This window comes from Tamandua tetradactyla, chromosome 1 (assembly GCF_023851605.1).
Source record: "Tamandua tetradactyla isolate mTamTet1 chromosome 1, mTamTet1.pri, whole genome shotgun sequence".
Taxonomy (NCBI): domain Eukaryota; kingdom Metazoa; phylum Chordata; class Mammalia; order Pilosa; family Myrmecophagidae; genus Tamandua; species Tamandua tetradactyla.
Window position 1 is genome coordinate 195,225,820 of NC_135327.1, and position 22,976 is coordinate 195,248,795.

A 22,976-nucleotide genomic window follows, 5' to 3' on the forward strand; every position below is an offset into this window, starting at 1 on the left:
TGCTAGAGGAAAGACAGACAGCAAGCATTTATTCACCTTCACCATGTGTCTGGCACTGTGGTAGGTATTTGGTCTTCCCAACAACCCTACAGAATATTATTATTTAAATTAGCAGATGAGAAAACATGAAGCTCCAAGAGGTAAGTAATATATGAGGTCACATAACTAGGCAGAACTAGTGCTCTGACGTCCATCTGACTTCCCACCACAGCGGGCAGTCTGTGGGGTGAGAGCTGGGGAGGTGAAGAATGAGGACTTTCACAGGAGGCGGCTTTGGTGCTAATCCCTGAGGTTCCATTAAGTTACTAAGTTGAGCAATGAGGAGAAAGACGGCCCGGCAGGAGGGTGTTTGGTGTCTTGGACTGACTAGTAGTCTGGTGGTGTGAAAAACAAGGCTTGAAAGACAACATATCCAACGTGGAGAGTCTTTTTTTTTTTTTTTTTTTCTTTCTTTAATATGAATGTTCCTTTTATTGTTGAAGAATTACATGAAAAACATTTCCTGTTCTTTATCTTAAATTCTACTTTGCCAGTGATATTATAACCCCATATCTTTGCCCATACTTTAAAAATTGTGGAAATTTTCAAACATAAACAGAAAATAGTAAATAAACCCTTCCATAGACATCACCTAGATTCATTAATTTTCAAAATTTTGCCATACTTGCTCCATCAACTCCTTCTATGTTTTTTTCTTTCCTTTTTTCTTCTGAGGTGTTTTGAAGCAAATCTCAGACATCACATCATTTCATACATGCATATATGTATTCTTCTTGATAATATAGACATTTCCTTTCAAAATTGCAAAGCCAATACATCTCACAAAATTGACAGTAATTCTTTGGTATGCTGTAATCTGGTCCATATTCAGATACCCCAGATGTCTCTAAGATATCTTTTTTTTTTTTTATTAATTAACGGAAAAAAAGAAATTAACCCAACATTTAGAAATCATACCATTCTACATATGCAATCAGTAATTCTTAACATCATCACATAGATGCATGATCATCGTTTCTTAGTACATTTGCATCGGTTTAAAAGAACTAGCAACACAACCGAAAAAGATATAGAATGTTAATATAGAGAAAAAAATAAAAGTAATAATAGTAAAAACAAAACAAAACAAAACAAAAACCTATAGCTCAGATGCAGCTTCATTCAGTGTTTTAACATGATTACTTTACAATTAGGTATTATTGTGCTGTCCATTTTTGAGTTTTTGTATCTAGTCCTGTTGCACAGTCTGTATCCCATCAGCTCCAATTACCCATTATCTTACCCTGTTTCTAACTCCTGCTGAACTCTGTTACTAATGACATATTCCAAGTTTATTCTCGAATGTCGATTCACATCATTGGGACCATACAGTATTTGTCTTTTAGTTTTTGGCTAGACTCATTCAGCATAATATTCTCTAGGTCCATCCATGTTATTACATGCTTCATAAGTTTATCCTGTCTTAAAGCTGCATAATATTCCATCGTATGTATATACCACAGTTTGTTTAGCCACTCGTCTGTTGATGGACATTTTGGCTGTTTCCATCTCTTTGCAATTGTAAATGACGCTGCTATAAACATTGGTGTGCAAATGTCCGTTTGAGTTTTTGCCCTTAATTCCTTTGAGTAGATTCCCAGCAATGGTATTGCTGGGTCGTATGGCAATTCTATATTCAGCTTTTTGAGGAACCGCCAAACTGCCTTCCACAGTGGTTGCACCATTTGACATTCCCACCAACAGTGGATAAGTGTGCCTCTTTCTCCGCATCCTCTCCAGCACTTGTCATTTTCTGTTTTGTTGATAATGGCCATTCTGGTGGGTGTGAGATGATATCTCATTGTGGTTTTGATTTGCATTTCTCTAATGGCCAGGGACATTGAGCATCTCTTCATGTGCCTCTTGGCCATCCGTATTTCTTCTTCTGGTAGGTGTCTGTTTAAGTCTTTTTCCCATTTTGTAATTGGGTTGGCTATCTTTTTGTTGTTGAGTTGAACAATCTCTTTATAAATTCTGGATACTAGACCTTTATCTGATATGTCGTTTCCAAATATTGTCTCCCATTGTGTAGGCTGTCTTTCTACTTTCTTGATGAAGTTCTTTGATGCACAAAAGTGTTTAATTTTGAGGAGCTCCCATTTATTTATTTCCTTCTTCAGTATTCTTGCTTTAGGTTTAAGGTCCATAAAACCACCTCCAGTTGTAAGGTCCATAAGATATCTCCCAACATTTTCCTCTAACTGTTTTATGGTCTTAGACCTAATGTTTAGATCTTTGATCCATTTTGAGTTAACTTTTGTATAGGGTGTGAGAGATGGGTCTTCTTTCATTCTTTTGCATATGGATATCCAGTTCTCTAGGCACCATTTATTGAAGAGACTGTTGTGTCCCAGGTGAGTTGGCTTGACTGCCTTATCAAAGATCAAATGTCCATAGATGAGAGGGTCTATATCTGAGCACTCTATTCGATTCCATTGGTCGATATATCTATCTTTATGCCAATACCATGCTGTTTTGACCACTGTGGCTTCATAATATGCCTTAAAGTCAGGCAGCGCGAGACCTCCAGCTTCGTTTTTTTCCCTCAAGATGTTTTTAGCAATTCGGGGCTCCCTGCCCTTCCAGATAAATTTGCTTATTGGTTTTTCTATTTCTGAAAAATAAGTTGTTGGGATTTTGATTGGTATTGCATTGAATCTGTAAATCGATTTGGGTAGGATTGACATCTTGACTATATTTAGTCTTCCAATCCATGAACACGGTATGCCCTTCCATCTATTTAGGTCTTCTGTGATTTCTTTTAACAGTTTTTTGTAGTTTTCTTTATATAGGTTTTTTGTCTCTTTGGTTAAATTTATTCCTAGGTATTTTAATCTTTTAGTTGAGATTGTAAATGGGATTCGTTTCTTGATTTCCCCCTCAGCTTGTTCATTACTAGTGTATAGAAAAGCTACAGATTTTTGAATGTTGATCTTGTAGCCTGCTACTTTGCTGTACTCATTTATTAGCTCTAGTAATTTTGTTGTGGATTTTTCTGGGTTTTCTACATATAGTATCATATCGTCTGCAAACAGTGATAGTTTTACTTCTTCCTTTCCAATTTCAATGCCTTGTATTTCTTTTTCTTGCCTAATTGCTCTGGCTAGAACTTCCAACACAATGTTGAATAATAGTGGTGATAGTGGACATCCTTGTCTTGTTCCTGATCTTAGGGGGAAGTTTTCAATTTTTCCCCATTGAGGATGATATTAGCTGTGGGTTTTTCATATATTCCCTCTATCATTTTAAGGAAGTTCCCTTGTATTCCTATCTTTTGAAGTGTTTTCAGCAGGAAAGGATGTTGAATCTTGTCAAATGCCTTCTCTGCATCAATTGAGATGATCATGTGATTTTTCTGCTTTGATTTGTTGATATGGTGTATTACATTAATTGATTTTCTTATGTTGAACCATCCTTGCATACCTGGGATGAATCCTACTTGGTCATGATGTATAATTCTTTTAATGTGTTGTTGGATACGATTTGCTAGAATTTTATTGAGAATTTTTGCATCTGTATTCATTAGAGAGATTGGTCTGTAGTTTTCTTTTTTTGTAATATCTTTGCCTGGTTTTGGTATGAGGGTGATGTTGGCTTCATAGAATGAATTAGGCAGTTTTCCCTCCACTTCGATTATGTTGAACAGTTTGAGGAGAGTAGGTACTAATTCTTTCTGAAATGTTTGATAGAATTCACATGTGAAGCCGTCTGGTCCTGGACTTTTCTTTTTAGGGAGCTTTTGAATAACTAATTCAATCTCTTTACTTGTGATTGGTTTGTTGAGGTCGTCTATTTCTTCTTGAGTCAAAGTTGGTTGTTCATGTCTTTCCAGGAACCTGTCCATTTCTTCTAAATTGTTGTATTTATTAGCGTAAAGTTGTTCATAGTATCCTGTTATTACCTCCTTTATTTCTGTGAGATCAGTAGTTATGTCTCCTCTTCCATTTCTGATCTTATTTATTTGCATCCTCTCTCTTCTTCTTTTTGTCAATCTTGCTAAGGGCCCATCAATCTTGTTGATTTTCTCATAGAACCAACTTCTGGTCTTATTGATTTTCTCTATTGTTTTCATGTTTTCAATTTCATTTATTTCTGCTCTAATCTTTGTTATTTCTTTCCTTTTGCTTGCTTTGGGATTAGTTTGCTGTTCTTTCTCCAGTTCTTCCAAGTGGACAGTTAATTCCTGAATTTTTGCCTTTTCTTCTTTTCTGATAAAGGCATTTAGGGCAATAAATTTCCCTCTTAGCACTGCCTTTGCTGCGTCCCATAAGTTTTGATATGTTGTGTCTTCATTTTCATTTGCCTCTAGGTATTTACTAATTTCTCTTGCAATTTCTTCTTTGACCCACTTGTTGTTTAAGAGTGTGTTGTTGAGCCTCCATGTATTTATGAATTTTCTGGCACTCCGCCTATTATTGATTCCCAACTTCATTCCTTTATGATCTGAGAAAGTGTTGTGTATGATTTCAATCTTTTTAAATTTGTTAAGACTTGCTTTGTGACCCAGCATATGGTCTATCTTTGAGAATGATCCATGAGCACTTGAAAAAAAGGTGTATCCTGCTGTTGTGGGATGTAATGTCCTATAAATGTCTGTTAAGTCAAGCTCATTTATAGTAATATTCAGGTTCTCTATTTCTTTATTGATCCTCTGTGTAGATGTTCTGTCCATTGATGAGAGTGGTGAATTGAAGTCTCCAACTATTATGGTATATGTGTCTATTTCCCTTTTCAGTGTTTGCAGTGTATTCCTCACGTATTTTGGGGCATTCTGGTTCGGTGCGTAAATATTTATGATTGTTATGTCTTCTTGCTTAATTGTTCCTTTTAATAGTATATAGTGTCCTTCTTTGTCTCTTTTAACTGTTTTACATTTGAAGTCTAACTTGTTGGATATTAGTATAGCCACTCCTGCTCTTTTCTGGTTGTTATTTGCATGAAATATCTTTTCTCAACCTTTCACTTTCAACCTATATTTATCTTTGGGTCTAAGATGTGTTTCCTGTAGACAGCATATAGAAGGATCCTGTTTTTTAATCCATTCTGCCAGTCTATGTCTTTTAATTGGGGAATTCAGTCCATTGACATTTAGAGTTATTACTGTTTGGATAATATTTTCCTCTACCATTTTGCCTTTTGTATTATATATATCATATCTGACTTTCCTTCTTTCTACACTTTTCTCCATGTCTCTCTCTTCTGTCTTTTCGGTTCTGACTCTAGTGCTTCCTTTAGTATTTCTTGCAGAGCTGGTCTCTTGGTCACAAATTCTCTTAGTGACTTTTTGTCTGAGAATGTTTTAATTTCTCCCTCATTTTTGAAGGACAATTTTGCTGGATATAGGAGTCTTGGCTGGCAGTTTTTCTCTTTTAGTAACTTAAATATATCATCCCACTGTCTTCTAGCTTCCATGGTTTCTGCTGAGAAATCTACACATAGTCTTATTGGGTTTCCCTTGTATGTGACGGATTGTTTTTCTCTCGCTGCTTTCAAGATCCTCTCTTTCTCTTTGACCTCTGACATTCTAACTTGTAAGTGTCTTGGGGAACGCCTATTTGTGTCTAATCTCTTTGGGGTGCGCTGCACTTCTTGGATCTGTAATTTTAGGTCTTTCATGAGAGTTGGGAAATTTTCAGTGATAATTTCTTCCATTAGTTTTTCTCCTCCTTTTCCCTTCTCTTCTCCTTCTGGGATACCCACTACACGTATATTTGTACGGTTCACATTGTCCTTGAGTTACCTGATACCTTGTTCAAATTTTTCCATTCTTTTCCGTATAGTTTCTGTTTCTTTTTGGAATTCAGATGTTTCATCCTCCAAATCACTAATTCTATCTTCTGTTTCTTTAAATCTGTCGTTGTAGGTATCCATTGTTTTTTCCATCTTTTCTACTTTATCTTTCACTTCCATAAGTTCTGTGATTTGTTTTTTCAGTTTTTCTATTTCTTTTTGATCAGCCCATGTCTTCTTCATGTCCTCCCTCAATTTATCGATTTCGTTTTTGAAGAGGTTTTCCATTTCTGTTCGTATATTCAGCATTAGTTGTTTCAGCTCCTGTATCTCATTTGAACTATTGGTTTCTTCGTTTGACTGGGCCATATGTTCAATTTTCTGAGCGTGATCCGTTATCTTCTGCTGGCGTCTGGGCATTTAGTCAGATTTTCCTGGGTGTTCGACCCCACAGGTTGAAAGATTTTTCTGTGCAATCTCTGGGTTCTGTTTTTCTTATCCTGCCCAGTAGGTGGCGCTCGTGGCACACGTTTGTCTACGGGTTCCACCAGTGAAAGTTGCTGTGGGTCCTTTAACTCTGGAAAATTCTCGCCGTAGGGGAGGTTCGGCAGCCGAAGCGTCTTGGAAGAATGCCGGCCGGCCTGGGGTTCCGAATGCGGGGAGGGTCGCCGGCCGCCGCAGCACGGGAGAGCGTCCGCCGAATTAGCTAGTCGGCCCAGGGCACCAAGCGTGGCGGGAGGGCGCCAGCTGTCGCAGCCCGGGAGAGTGCACTATTCCCAGCCGACGGGGGAGTCACGTGTTTGGAAGGGATCCCCCGGTCACTGTTCTCCGCAGTCTGGGGATTTCCGACCCAACTATCTCAGTTGTTCCGGGGGGCCTCGTGTGGTGGGGGCACCAGCCGCCGCGGCCTAAGGGGACCGCCTGTCCAATTCTACCAGCTGGCCTGGGAAGGTAGAAGGGAGGGACTCCGGTCGCTTGCCGTCCCACCCAGGAAAGCCCGTGCCCCTTGGTGATCTCACTGGAGCTGGTTCTCCCAGATAGTCAGCCGTTCCAGGATGGGGTACGCCATCCCTTTGCTCTCCCTCGTGGCTCCGGGAGCTGCTCTGTATTATCTCCACTCCCCCAGTAGCTGTTCTGGAGGAGGAAAGGTGAGGGCGGCAAGGCTGTAGAGGCTGGTGGTGGAGGAGCCGGTGAAGGCGGGGGAAGAGGGCACCGTGGTGGTTGGAGAGCGGCCGGAGCAGGAGGGGGAGGAGGGGGGAGAAGGAGGGCGGGCGGGTCGGCTGCTGCGGGGCGTGGGCGCCGCGCGGCGGGCCGGCGGAGAAAGAGAGAGTCTTTTTTAAAAAAATATTTTTATTGACAAATCTTCACACACATACATTCCATACATGATCGATAATCAATGGCTCTCAATATCACGTGGCTGGTATTCATCACCATAATTTTTTAGAACATTTGATATCACTCCAGAAAAAGAAATAAAAAGAAAAAAGAAAAAATTCATACATCCCATACCCCTTGCCCCTTCCTCTCATTGACCAACAGTATTTCAATCTACCCAATTTATTTTACCCTTTATCCCCCCAAGATTTATTGATGTTTTATCCGTATATATTTTTTACTCATCTGTCCATATCCTGGACACAAGGTTTTCACAATCACACAGTCACATTGTGAAAGCTATATAGTTATCCAATCATCTTCAAGAATCAAGGTTACTGGGGGTGTGCGAGTCATTCAGAATGCTCACCTTCCATGAGGGAGACCCAGGTTCGATTTCTGGACCATGCACCTAATATATATATATATATATATATATATAGTAATTATATATATATATATATTACTATAAGAATCAAAGCTACTGGAACACAGCTCAACAGTTTTGGGATACTTCCCTCCAGCCACTACAATACACCATAAACTAAAAAGGGTTAACTATATAATGCATAAGAATAACCTCCAGGGTAAGCTCTCAACTCTTTGAAATCTTTCAGCCCCTGAAACTTTACTTTGTCTCATTTCTCTCTTCCTCCTTTTGGTTAAGATGACTTTCTCAATCCCTTGATGCTGGGTCCCTGCTTATCCCAGGATTTCTGTTACACATTGCCAGGGAGATTTATACCCCTGGGAGTCATGTCCCACAGAGTGGGGAGGGCAGTGAGTTCACCTGCCAAGTTGTCTTAGAGAGAGAAGCCACATCTGAGCAACAAAAGAGGTTCTCTGGGGGTGACTCGGAAGCATAACTATTAGTAGGCTTAGCCTATCCTTTACAGGAATAAGTTTTATAGGGGTTGAACCCTAAGATCGAGGGCTCAGCCTATTGACTTGGTTGTCCCCACTGCTTGCAAAAATATCAGAAATTCTCCAAATGGGGAGATTGAAGATTTCATCCTTTTTCCCCAGTCCCCCAAGGAGACTTTGCAAATACTTCTTTATTTACTGTCCAAATTACTCTGGGATATATCAGGGCATCACACTAACCTGGACAATCCAACAAAATCTCATACCCTATTCAAGATTCCATGTACTTATGCTGTTCAACTAAATTGACCATACAAGTTAAATTAGGGAATGCACCACCCAAAATATACATTTTGTACCAAATAAACATCTCTCCCTTTGGTCTCATACAGAAGTTGAAGTTTTAAAATACTGGTGATACTTTACCCTGTATTCTGGTCTACCTTAGTCCTATCCAGATCAGCTTCCTTCATATCTCTAATTGCAGTCTAATCCCTTTTTCAACTTTTTAAACAGCTCCTGTATGGGTTACTATTGACTTTCATAGCTTCAGAGCTCTAATTCTGAGTCTCAGGTGTCACATAAATGCCCAAAGTTTCTGAGAAGGACCAGGTTACATACAAATGACTCAATATCTCAGAATTTAGAAATAACAGTTACAACTCCTGAATATATGTGACTGCTGTAAGAATTTATAATCTAGGACCCTTTACAATAGGCCCCAACCTGATAACCCATGCTCTAGAGTTCAGTTCACCAAGTTTTTATATTATAGTTATTCCATATGATTGAGGCATGATAATATTTGTCTTTTGGTTCCTGACATTTCATTCAGCATATAGTCCTTAAGTTTCATTCACCTAGTTGCAAGTCTCACAAGGTCATTCCTTCTTGCCGCTGCTTAGTAGTTCATTGTATGAATACATCACAGTTCCCCACTCCATTCCTGTCTTTGTACTCTCAGGCCACCTCTATTCATTGTGAATCATGAACACTGGTGCCATAAACACCAGTGTGCAAAAGTCCATTTGTGTCCCCACACTCAGTTCCTCCAGGTATGTACTGAGCAACAGGCTTGCAGGATCATATGGCAACCCCATCCTTAGCCTTGTGTGGGACCACCACACTGCCCTCCAAGGGGCTGCACCTCTCAGGTTCCCTACTGATAGTGAATAGCTACATCTTTTTCTCTGCATTTTCTCTCACACTTGTTTCTCGTTCATTTTTAAAGCTTTGTTCATACATCATACAGTCCAGCTTAGGTATATAGACATGCCTTCACTACCATATTCTATACAAAAACATTTCCTTTTCTTCTACAAAGAATCCATACCCCTCCTCCATGCCCCGCCCCCCAGCCTGTTGTCATTTAGTTTTGGCATAATGCCTTTGTTAAATTCAGTGGAAGCATATTACAATGTTACTGTTGACTATAAACCAATGTGGAGGATCTTAAATGCATGAAGAGGAGTTTGGGCTTTTCTGGGGAACCAGGGTGCCACTAAGGGCTGCTTTTTACCACTCTTCATAGCTGTACCTTGTGCAGTTCTTTGTTCTTCTCCCTGAAAGCTGTAGCAAGCAGCATGCTCATCAGCTGCCCTCTACTCTTCACTGACTCCCAAACATACCCACAGATTAGGATGGGGAAGTTACAAGATTCCAAAAATTTCTCTGAGATATACTCAGATTCATTTGAAATGTAATGCTTTTCCTTTTCTTAAAGTAGTCCTCCCTCTGCTCCACTCCTAATTGTATGAGCTTCAGGCCCTATGATACCTGAATCTGTCCCTGACTGAGCTATAAATAAACTGTGATTGCTCTTCCTTTCCTGGGCAACTTTTTGTTTTCTCTAGAGTTAATAATGATCTATTTTGAAAATATATATTTGTTTAGTTTTATTTGTTCTTATCATTAATAAATTCCACAATCTCCATTAACTCTCTCAATCTCCTCTCAGGGCATTTGGATTCAACAGGTTTTCCTGGGGCCTTCTGACCTTCCCCAATCTGGAGTGGTTGCCCACAGATACTGGGGGTGCACTATATTCTTCACCTCACTGCTGTTCATTCATTCTTGCAAGAAATGGGTACTGGGTACTTACTATTTGCTAGGAACTCTTTTCACACTGAGGTTACAACAATGAACAAAATGAACCAAAACTTTTTTGCCCAGTTGGAGTTTATATTTGAATGGGAACGATATAAACAGCAGGCAAGAAAAGTAAGACAAATATGTAGGATGTTAGATGGTGATAAATGCAATGGGAAAAAAAAAAGTAGGGGTTGAATTCTGCCTCCAGGAAGATGGAATAAATGTATTTTTCCCTATTCTTTCTACTAAGTATAACTAAAAGCCCTAACATTATGTATAAGACAAACTTAAGGAGGCTCTGAAAGGTGGAGAGAAGAAGGCAGACATGCTAGCAATCTTGGGACCCAAGTAATGGCATAGTGGTGAGCTGTATTTTCTTTTTGCTCATTGTATTAGTTTGTTAAGCTGCCAGAATGCAATATGCCAGAAATGAAAGAGCTTTTTAAAAAGTGAATTTTATAAATTACAAGTTCACAGTTCTAAGCCTATAAAATGATCAAAACTAAGGCACCCAGGGAAAGATACCTTAATTCAAGAAAGGCCGATGGATTTGGAACACCTCTGTCAGCTAGGAAGGCACATAGCTGGCACTGCTGGGGTCTTTGGCTTCTGGTTTCAAACACCTTCCCTGCGGCATTTTCTTTCTTCATCTCCAAAGGTCTCTGGCTATGTAGGTTCTGTTACTTCTGCATAGCTCTATTGTAAGCGCTCTCCAAAATGTTTCTCTTTTAAAGGACTCCAGTAAATTAATCAAGACCCACTTAGAATAGGTGGAGCTACTTCTCCATCTAATCAAAAGGTCACACCCAAAATTGGGCATGTAACATCCCCATGGAAATAATCTAATAAAAACTTCCACCTTATAGTATTGAGTCAGAATTAAAAGAAACGGCTGCTCCCACAAGATTGGATCAGGATTAAAAAATTGCTTTTCTGGGGTACATAATAGATTCAGACTGGCACACTCATGTATCCTAGACTTGGAGGTGAAGAAACCCAGAAATGACAACAAACTCAGGCAGAAAAAGTCTCTCCTCCGCAAAAAAGTATGCTGTCTCTTGCCAAAGGACCAGGAGAGGGGAAGCCCAGAAACTCAGAAAACATTTAGACAACACTACTCCATACAGCAAAGATTTAGTGGAAAGCCTAGACTTGCACATTCACAAGGTGGTAACAAGACATCCCAACACTCCCACCAGGGTGGTGTCAAAGAAGGCCAAATATGAGGCTGGAACTTTCATTCCTGGTGGTTGGCAACAAGGTCCCCCACCTTGATCAGTGGTGATCAGTGGAGATCACATGGTGATCCTGGACTTCCAGCTCTGCTCTGCATTAGTAAGGCACTCCTATCCCTCCCTACCGGGGTGGTCTCGGAGGAGGCCTGTTCGAGAGTCAGGACTCTCACCATTGCCTGCATTAATGAAGCCAGCCCCACCATAGTATCAGTGGAGGCCTACTGAGGTCAGAACCCTCATCCTGGCCCTGTAGGAAAAGGGAGTTCCCCTGCATTGTTTGTCAACTGAAGCCTAATAGAGTACCTGGACTTCTACCTTCACTTGGCAGAAATAAGGCAGTGTCCACTCTTTCCCAGTTGGAGTGGTGTCAGAACAAATTCAGATACAATAGAAAGTTTAAATAAGATCGAGTCACATAACGTAATACAAAAGTTTCCAGGTTTCAGTAGAAAATTATTCATCATGCCCAAACCCAGGACAATCTCAAACAGGAAAAAAAGTCAATAGATGCCTACACTAAGATGACAGAAATGTTAGAATTGTCTGACAAAGATTTTAAAACAGTAAGGATAAAAATACTTCAAAAAGCAATTATTAATACACTTAAATGACAAAGGAGAACTTTAGCAAAGAAAGTGAACATATGAAGAAGAATAAATGGAAATTTTAGAACTGAAAAATACAATAAAAGTAAAAAAAACTCAGTTGATGGGCTCAACAGCAGAATCTGGAGACAGAAGAAAGAATCAGTGAGCTGGAAAATAAAGAAATAGAAACTACCCATTCCAGGCAACACAGAGAAAATATCCTGAAGTGGGGAAGGGGGAAGAAACTAGCTTCAGGAACCTATGAGACTGAAGTTCTAACGATCATGTCATCACAAGGAAAGGAGATACAGGGTAGGGCTGAAAAAGTTTTGAAGAAATTGTGGCTAAAATTTTTCCAAATTTGGCAAAAGATGGAAGCCTACAGATTAAAGAAGCTGAGCAAATGCCAAACAGAATAAGCGTCCCCAAACCCATATCAGGCAATATCACAATTTAGCTTCTGAAAACTAAAGACAAATAGAAAATCTTGAAAGTAGATAGATGAAAATGCACACCTTGTTTATAATGGAAAAATAATTAAAATGATAGCAGATTTCTCATCAGAAACCATGAAGACCAGATGAACATAGCTGTGCTGGTCTAAATCTGTTATGTACCCCAGAAAAGGCAATATTCTTTTACTCCATTCTTGTGGGTGTAGACCTCTTGTGAGTGGGATTTTTGATTAGGTTGTTTCCATGGAAATGTGACCCAGCCTATTCAAGGTAGGTCTTAATCTCCATGCTGGAGTCCTTTATAGGAGGATAAGACAAATGAAATTCAGAGAGTTCCAGAGAAGCTAAGAGATGAAATCCAGAGTTTGCCCCAGAGAAGCTAAGAGAGGACACACAGACATACAGAAAGAAATGCCCAGAGACATTTGGAGACAGCATTTGAAACTAAAACCAGGGGAGAAGGACCAACAGACATCATCATATGCCTTCCCATGTGACACAGGAACCTGGATGCCAGCAGCCTTTCCCCAGATAAGGTATCTTCTTCTTGATGCCTTAATGGACATTTTCATGGCCTTAGAACTATAATTTGTAACCTAATAAAACCCCATTGAAAAAGTCAACCCATTTCTGGTATATTGCATTCTGGCAGCATTGGCAAACTGAAACAGTGGCTAAATATTTTTTTAAGTACAGAAAGACAAGAACTGTCAACCCAGAATTCTATATCCAGTGAAAAAATCCTTTAGGAAAGAAAGGGAATCAAGACATTCTCAGATGAGGGAAAACTAAAGAATTTGTCAGCAGCAGACTTGTCCTAAAAGAGTGGCCAAAGAAAGTTCTCTAAAAGAAGGACTTTTCTTTCTTCATAGGGAAGTAAGAAAGAATATAGTAAGCAAAAAATGTGAGTAAATGCACTGAATTTTCCTTCTCTTCTTGAATTTACTAATTTATGTTTGGTGGTTGAAGCAAAAATTGTAGCACTGATATGGTTTTAAGTGTAATAGAGGTAATATTTAAGACAATTATAGACAGGAAAGGTAAAGGGACATAAAGAGATGCAAGATTTCTATACTTCACTTGAACTGGTAAAATTATGACACAGATGGCCTTTGGAAAATTATTTATATGTAATGTAATACCTAGAGAGACCACCAAAATAACTACACAAAGAGATATACCCCAAAGCACCATTGATAAATAAAAATTGAATTATCAAACAAGTGCTCAAAGAACCACAGAAAGTTAGGAAAAAGAAAACAGAGAGAAAAAAAAGGCAGAGAGAACAAACAGAAAACAAAAACTAAAATGGCAGACTTAAGCCTTCACATACAGCAATTACATTAAATGTAAATGGTCTAAATACACCAATTAAAAGAGAGATTAATAGAATGTATTAAAAATATAACACAACTATAGATTGTCTATAAGAAATTCATTCCAAATATAACGGTATAGGCAGATTAAAATGAAAAATACATCATGCAAACATTAAACAAAGGAAAGCAGGAGTGGCTATAATAACATTATACAAAGCAGGCTTCAGAGCAAAGAATATTACCAGAGACAAAGCAGGACAATATATAATGATAAAAGTCAATCCACCAAGCATACATAGCAACTTTAAATGTGGATGCATTACACGACAGATCTGCAAATACATGAAGCAAAAACTGATAGAACTAAAAAAAGAAATTGACAAATCTATACTTCTCTCTCAACTATTGATAGAAGAGCTAAACAAAAAATCAGCAAAGACATAGAAGAACTCAGCAACACCATCCAAAGAGGATCTAATTGACTCCAATAGATCACTCCATCCAATAACAGCAGAATGCACACTCTTTTTAAGGGTCCATGGACTATATACCAAGATAGATCATATCCTAAGCCAAATAGAAACTGCAAGAAATTTAGATGAAATGTATTCATACAGAATGTGTTTTCCAACCACAGTGGAATCAAACTAAAAATCAATAAGAGGAAGATAAGAGAAAAATCCCCAAACATTTGGAAATTAAGAAAAGCACACTTGTAAATTAACCCATGGGTCAAAGAGGAAGCCACAAAGGAAATAAAAGAAAGACACTGAAGTAAATGAAAATAAAAATACAACATATCAAAATTTGTGGATTACTGCTGAAGGGGGGCACTGCTGAAGCAATGCTGAGAGGAAAATTTATAGCATTAAATCCATACATTGAAAAAGGAAAAGTTTCATATTAATATTTAAGCTCCCACCATAAGAATCAAGAAAAAGAAGCATAAAATAAACCCATAGCAAGCAGAAGGAAGGGAATAATAAAGATAAAAACAGCAATCAATTAATTTAAAATTAGAAATGCAAGACAGAAAATCAATGAAGTGTTTTCTTGAAAAACCTGTGAAATTGAAACATTTAACAAAATTGAAAGAAAGAAGAAAAAAAAGAAATGAGTTGCAGATAAGCAATATCAGAACTAGAACAGGGGTTATTACTATGAATAATAAGAACTCTATACACATACAATAGGCAAAATGGACTATTTTCTTGAAAAACAAAGACTATCACAACTCACTCAATATGATATAGGTAACTTGAATAATCCTAAAACTATTAAAGAAATTGAACTGATCATTGAAAAATGTCCAAAAATTAAAAAACAGAGTATAAAAAAAAGAAAGAAAAGAAAACTACAGACCAATATCCCTCATGACCCTAGACACAAAAATCCTTCAGAATATATTAGTAAAATAGAATTCAGCAATATGTAAAAGGAGTGCTAAACCACAATCAAGTGGGGTTCATTCTAAGGATGCAAGGTTGGTTTGCTATTCAAATACCAATCACTGTAATCCAGTATATTAACAGGCTAAAGAAGAAAAGTAACATGATAATATTGACTAATGCAGAAAAAGCATTTGACAAAATTCAATACCAATTCATGATGAAAATTCTCAAAACACAAGCGATAGAGGGGAACTTCCTCAATTTGATAAAGAGCATCTACCAAAACCCTACAGCTAATATCACAGTTAATGGTGAAAGACCAAGTGCTTTTTTCCTGAGACTGGGAACAAGGCAAGGGTGTCCACTCTTGCCACTCTTACTAAATTACCACATCTTATTCAACATAGTGCTGAAATGTCTATCCAGGGATATAAGGTAAGAGAATAAAATAAAAGGCATACAGTTCATAGAGGAAATACTAACACTGTCCCTATTTGCAGATGGCATGATTGTATACATAGAAAATTCCAAGGAATAAAAAAAAACTTTCTGAACTAATACATGAGTTCGGGAAAGTCACAGGATACAAGATAAATATACAAAAATTAATTGTACTTCTATATGCTAGCAATGAACACATGGACACTGCAATTAAAAATACACAGTTTAAATTGCTCAAAAATTAAGATACTTATGTGTACCCCAACAAAACATGTACAGGATTTGTATGCTGAAAACTATACAATACTATGAAAGATATCAAAGATCTAAATAAACGGAGATGCATACTGCATTCACGGGTTGAAGACTCAACATAGTAAAGATGTCAATCCTCTGCAAATTGTTCAATTCAATTTCCATAAAAATTCTAGCAAAATAATATGTTAAATTGGCAAAATAAAAAATAGTTTTTACAGCATAATACTTGAAAAATAAGTACCTCTTTGCTCTACAAGTAGAGTGAATAAAGGAGGTGTTTAAGCCTATTTGTTTAAATATTATTGCAAAGGGCTCTATTTGTAGAGGCAAATTATAGGTAGATTACCAGGTTCTTATAAATGCAACTTTAAACTGTCATTCCATTCTTGCATCTCTTTTTGCAAAAGCATACTAAAAAGTTTTAAAAGGTGGGGGAGAAAAACATTATTTTCTCAGAGCAGGAAAATAATTTACTGCCCTCTTAAATGATGCATTTATAAAGTTTTTCCAGATAAAGTAATCAAATAAATTAGAAAAATGTGTTGACAAAAAAAATTCTAGCAAAACTTTTTCTATATTTAGACAATATTATTCTAAAATTTGTATGGAAAGACAAAGGAACAATAATAGTTAAAAGTTTTGAAAAAGAAGAATAAAGTGGGACAAATGAGTCAACCCATTTTCAAGATGTAGAACTACGGTAATCAAGACTTTGTAGCATTGACAAGGGAATAGAAACATAGGTAAGTGGAACAGAAAAGAGAAGCCAAAAACAAAAGGTCTGAAAGCAATCCAATGGCAGAAAAATAGCCTTTTCAGCAAATTGTGCAGGAGCAATTGGACATCCATGACAAAAAACGAACCTTCACCTGCCTCACACCTTATACAAAAATTAACTCAAAATGGATCACAGACTTAAATGTAAACATAAACACTATAAATCTTTTAGGGAAAAAAACACAACATAGGAGAAAATCTCTGGGCTCTAGGATTAGGCAAAGAGCTCTTGGACTTGATATCAAAAGCACAATCTGTAAGAGGAAAAAAATGATGAATTGGACTTCATTTATAAAAAAAGCTTTTGCTCGGTGAAGGACCTTGATAAGTGGATGAAAAGGCAAACTACAAAATGGGAGAAAATGTATCCTCAAAACTCAAAAGTAAAAAAGCAAGCAATCCATCAGGAAATGGGCAAAAGACATAACAGACACTTCACCACAGAGACTACAGATAGCAAATAAGCAAGCAAAAAGTTGTTCAACATCATTAGCCATTACACTACACACATATCAGAATGACAAAAGTAAAATACATGACCACCAAATGCTCAAGGATGTGGAGAAACAAGATCACTCACACATTACTGTTAGGAACGTAAAATGGTGCAGCCACTCTAAAAAATGGTTGCTTAAAAGCTAAATGTATGGATAAACCAATCCACTCAGGCACCCTCGGAAGGAAACTTCTTGGTGGGATCCTTCTGCTCTGAGCGATCTGGACGCAAAGCTCCACGGTTGGCACTATAGGTTCTGTCCCGTCATGATGGGTAAAGGAGAGTCCAACAAACTGAGAGAGAGGAAAACATCCGCATGTCTTCTTCGTGCAGACCTGCCAGGAAGCGCACAAGAAGAAGCACCCAGACTCTTCAGTCAACTTCGCCAAATTCTCCAAAAAAAGTTCTGAGAGATGGAAGACAATGTCTGCAAAGGAAAAGTCCAAGTTTGAAATATGGTCCAAAGTGACAAAGTTCGTTGTGACAGGGAGATGAAAAATTATGCTCCTCCCAAAGGTAACAAAACAGGAAAGAAAACAAGATCCCAATGTCCCTAAAAGGCCACCACCAGCTTTCCTCCTGTTTTGCTCTGAACATCGCTCAAAGATCAAAAGTGAACACCCAAGCATGTCCATTGGGGATACCGCAAAAAAAATTGGGTGAAATGTGGTTTGAACAGTGGGCCAGAGATAACAACCATATGACCAAAAAGCAGCTAAGCTGAAGGAGAAATATGAGAAGGATATTGCTGCATATCACGCCAAGGACAAAAGTGAAGCTGGAAAGAAGGGCCCTGGCAGGTCAACAAGCTCGAAGAAGAATGAACCAGAAGAGGAGGAGGTGAAGCAGGAAGAAGAAGTTGAAGATGATGAGGATGAAGAATAAATGGCTGTCCTGCAATGATGTGTGTGGATTGTGCGTGTGTGCTCAGGCATTTGTTTGGCTAAGAATGCGAATTCAAGGGCAGTTCAATATTACCTTCAGTATAAAAACTGTACAGATTTTTGTATAACTGATAAGATTCTTTGTACAGAAAATATTTTTAAAAAGTGCTGGTTGTAGCTTTTTGAGAGACTACTACATACAGTTAGATTTTTTTTTTTTTACATGGGCAGGCAGCGGGAATCGAACCCGGGTCCTTGGGCATGGCAGGCAAGCACTCTTACCTGCTGAGCCACTGTGGCCCACTGTACAGTTAGATTTTTAAGCTTCTGATGTTGAATGTTTCTATTTAATGGTTTCTTTAATTTCTTGACTTTGAATGGTAGCACAACAAACTCCTAGGAATTAGAATCAATAGTAAAATTTGTTTTTTTTAAGATGTCGCATTTAAAAACTTTCTAACAAAATTATGTATATTAAAAAAAAAAAACCTAATTTTTAGGTTAAAAAACCTAAACATGCCTTTACCATGTAACCCAGTAATAGCACTTCTGGGCATTTATCCCAGAGAAGACATCTTCCCATAGAAACCTATACACAAATGTTCAAAGCAGAGTTATTTGTAAAAGCTGGAAAAAACCCAGATGTCTTTCAGTGGGTGAATGCTTAAACTGTGTTACAGCCACACCATAGAATGCAACTCAGCAATAAAATGGAATGGACTATTAATACATACACCAACCCGGATGAATCTCCAGAGAATTATGCTGAGTGGAAACAAAAAAAAAAGGCAATTATAAAAGATTACATACTGTATGTTGCCATTTATACAACATTTTTTGAAATGACAGAATTACAGAAATGGAGACCAGACTAGTCCTTGCAGTATTAAGGAGAGGATGGCTTGGGGGAGCAGCGGGTGTGGCCATAAAAGGCAGCACAAAGCATCATTAGGCGTTGGGAATGTTGTGTTTCTTGACTGTGTTGTCACTGTTTTGATTGTGCTGTTGTACTGTAGTTTTGTAAAATGTTATCACTGGGGGAAACGGAATAAAGCACACAGGATCTCTCTGTGTTCTTTCTTGTAGCTGCATGTGAAAATGCCATCATTCCAAAATAGATAGTTTAATTAAAAACCAATAAAGCACGGAAGGGAGATGCGGAGTTCATGGTGTGGGGAGGATGGGACACCAGGTGCAAAGTTCCTCAGCTTACAGGGCCCCGTGTGTTAGAGGAAAAGCACTGTGGCTGGAGGGCACAGAGACAGCAATATGCTCTCAAGTCAGATGTATAAGGGGGTGGGCAGGATGGAATGGCCTCGGAAGCTATTTTAAGGGCTTTTTTCTTTTACTCTGAGTTAGTTGGGAAGTCATTGGAGGATTTTTTAAAAAACTTTTTTTATTGTACAGTATAATATATATACAAAGCAAAGAAATAAAAAAGCAATAGTTTTCAAAACACTCTACAAAAGTGGTTGCAGGATAGATCCCAGAGTTTGTCATGGGCTACCATATGATCCTCTCATATTTTTCCTTCTAGCTGCTCCAGAATATAGGAGGCTAGAGGGCTCAAATATTTTTTTGTCATCACATTAGACTTCTTTTTCTTCTTTTTTTGTGAACAATAACATATATACAAAAAAGCTATAAATTTCCAAGCACAGCACCACAATTAGTTGTAGAACACATTTCAGACTTTGACATGGGTTATGATTTCATAATTTTAGCTTGTTACTTCTAGCTGCTCTGAAATACTGGAGACTAAAAGAGATATCAATTTAATGACTCAACATTCATATTCATTTGTTAAGTCCTATCTTTTATGTAAATTCCACCATCTACTTTGATCTTTCCATACCCCTTGTATTAGTTGGGGTTCTCTAGAGAAACAGAATCAACGGGGAACACTCGCAAATATAAAATTTATAAAAGTGTCTCACGTGACCGCGGGAATGCAGAGTCCAAAATCCTCAGGGCAGGCTGTGAAGCCGACTACTCCAATGGAGGGTCTGGACAAACTCCACAGGAGAGGCTTGCCAGCCGAAGCAGGAATAACACCTGTCTCTTCTGAATCCTCCTTAAAAGGCTTCCAGTGATTAGATTAAGCATCACTCATTGCAGAAGATACTCCTCTTTGGCTGATTACAAATGGAATCAACTGTGGATGCAGCTAACATGATCATGATCTAATTCTATGAAAAGTCCTCATTGCAACAGACAGGCCAGCACTTGCCCAACTAGACAAACAGGTACCACAACTTGGCCAAGTTCACACATGAACCTGACCATGACATTGGGGTTTGTTTGGGCAATGGCAATTCTAAATTTTTGATATTGTGGGGTAAAGAGTTGGAACTATCTGATGTTCTGGAGAGGCTGGACTAGGTTTCAGGACTTATTTGGACCAGGGACTAATCTGGAGGTTGTAAGTTTCTGGCAAGTTACTCTACTGCCTGAAACCCTTGTGGAATCTTATAAATTGCCCTAGCTGTTCTTTAATTTTGGCTCGAATGGTCCTCGTTGGGGGTTGGCATGTTATGACAGTAGCAAGGTCTAACTGAAGCGTGTGTAAGAGCAACCTCCAGAGTAGCCTCTCAACTCTATTTGAACTCTCTCTGCCACTGATACTTTATTAATTACACTTCCTTTCCCCCATTTGGTCAGGATGGAATTGTTGATCCCAAAGTGCCAGGTCTGGATTCATCCCTGGGAGTTCTTTCCCACGTCGCCAGGAAGACTTTCACCCCTGGATGTCATGTCCAATGTAGTGGGGAGGGCAATGATTTCATTTGCAGAGTTGGGCTTAGAGAGATTGAGGACACATCTGAGCAACAAGAGAGGTCTCCATTGGAGGATTTTTGAAAAATATTTCTATTGATAAAACAACATACAAACACAAACATTCTTTTCATACATTCCATATGTGGTGTACAATCAGTGACTCACAATATCATCATATAATTGCGCTTTCATTATTTGATCATTTTTTAGAACATTTGCATCACTCCAGATAAAGAAATAAAAAGAAAAAAGAAAAAAACTCATACACCCCATATCCCTTACCCCTCCCTCTCATTAACCACTAGTATTCAATCTCCCTTATTTATTTTACCCTTTATCACCCATATTATTTATTTATTTATTTATTATCCATAATTTTTTACTCATCTGTCCATACCCTGGATAAAAGGACCATCAGACACAAGGTTTTCACAACCACCCAGTCACATTGTCAAAGTTTTATCTTTATGCAATCTTCTTCAAGAATCAAGGTTACTGGAACACAGCTCAACAGTTTCAGGTACTTCCCTCCAGCCACTTCAATATACCATAAACTAAAAAGGGGTATCTATATAATGCATAAGAATAACCTCCAGGGTAAGTTTCAACTCTGTTTGAAATTTCTCAGCCCCTGAAACTTTATTTTGTCTCATTTCTTTCCTCCCCCTTTTGGTCAAGAAGGCTTTCTCAACTCCTTGATGTTGGGTCCCAGCTCATCCCTGGGAGTTCTGTTCCATGTTACCAGGGAGATTTACACGACTGGGAGTCATGTCACACTGACCCCCACCAACATGTGGAAGGGGAGTCGGCAGTGAGTTCACCTGCCAAATTGGCTTAGAGAGAGGCCACATCTGAGCAACAAAAGAGGGGTGACTTAAGCATGATTTTAAGTAGGCTTAGCTTCTCCTTTTGCAGGAATAAGTTTCAATGGGGGCAAATCCCAAGATCAAGGGCTCAGCTTATTGATTTGGTTGTCCCCACTGCTTGTAAGAATATCAGAAATTCTCCAATTGGGGAAGTTGACTATTTCCTCCTTTCTCCCCAGTCCCCCAAGGGTACTTTGCAAATACTTCTTTATTTACTGCCCAAATTACTCTGGGATATATCAGGGCATCACATTAACTGGACAATCCAACGAAATTTCATGTCCTATTCAAGATTCCATGTACTTATGGTGTTCAACTAAACTGACCATACAAGTTAAATTCGGTCATGTGCTACCCAACATATAAATTTTGCACCAAATAAACCTCTCTCCCCTTGGTCTCACACAGAAGTTGAAGTCTTAAAATGTGGACGATCCTTTACCCTGTATTCTGATTTGCCTTAGTCCTATCCAGATCAGCTTCCTTCATGTCTCTAGTCAAAGTCCGATCCCTTTTTCAACTTTTTAAACAGTTCCTGTATAGGGGTACTGCTGACTTTCAGAGCTCTGACTCTGAATCTCAGTTGTCACATAAATACCTGAAGTTTCTGGTAATGACCAGGTTATGTACAAACAGCTCATGATCTCAGAATTTAGGAATAACAGTTACAACTCCTGAATATATATGACTGCTGAAAGACCTTACAATCTAGGACCCTTTACAATAGGCCCCAACCTGATAACCCATGTTCTTGACTTCAGTTCACTGAGTTTTTATACTATAGTTAGTCCATATGATTGAGGCATGATAATATTTGTTTTTCTTTTTTCTGACATACAGTCCTTAAGGTTCATTCACCTAGTTGCATGCTTCACAACTTCATTCCTTCTTGCGGCTGCTCAGTAGTCCATTGTATGTATACACCAGTACCCCCTTCCATTCCTCAGTCACTGTACCCTTTAAGGCACCTCCATCCATTGTGAATTACGAACACTGCTGTCATAAGCACAAGTGTGCAAAAAATCCATTCGTGTCCCCACACTCAGTTCCTCCAGGTATATACTAAGCAACAGAATTTCATTGGCTACCCCACCCCTAGCCTCCTGTGGGACCACCACACTGCCCTCCAGAGGTTGCATCTCTCAGTTTCCCTACCAACAGTGAATAGGTACATCTCTTTCTCTGCCTTTTCTCTAGCACTTGTTTCTCTCCGTTCCTTTTCAAAGTTTTATTCACACATCCTACAATCCAACCTAAGTATATAGACATGGCTTCACCACCATAATCTATATGAAGACATTTTCTTTTCTTCCATAAAGAATCCATACCTCCATCAACAGACGAGTGGCTAAACAAACTGTGGTATATACATACGATGGAATATTATG

The 22,976-nt window shown here is 38.4% G+C and overlaps 1 pseudogene; it reads left to right on the forward strand.

Moving 5' to 3' along the window:
• The first annotated feature begins 17,329 nt into the window (after positions 1-17,329).
• LOC143687762 (high mobility group protein B2 pseudogene) lies at positions 17,330-17,945 on the forward strand (annotated as a pseudogene).
• The last annotated feature ends 5,031 nt before the right edge of the window (positions 17,946-22,976 follow it).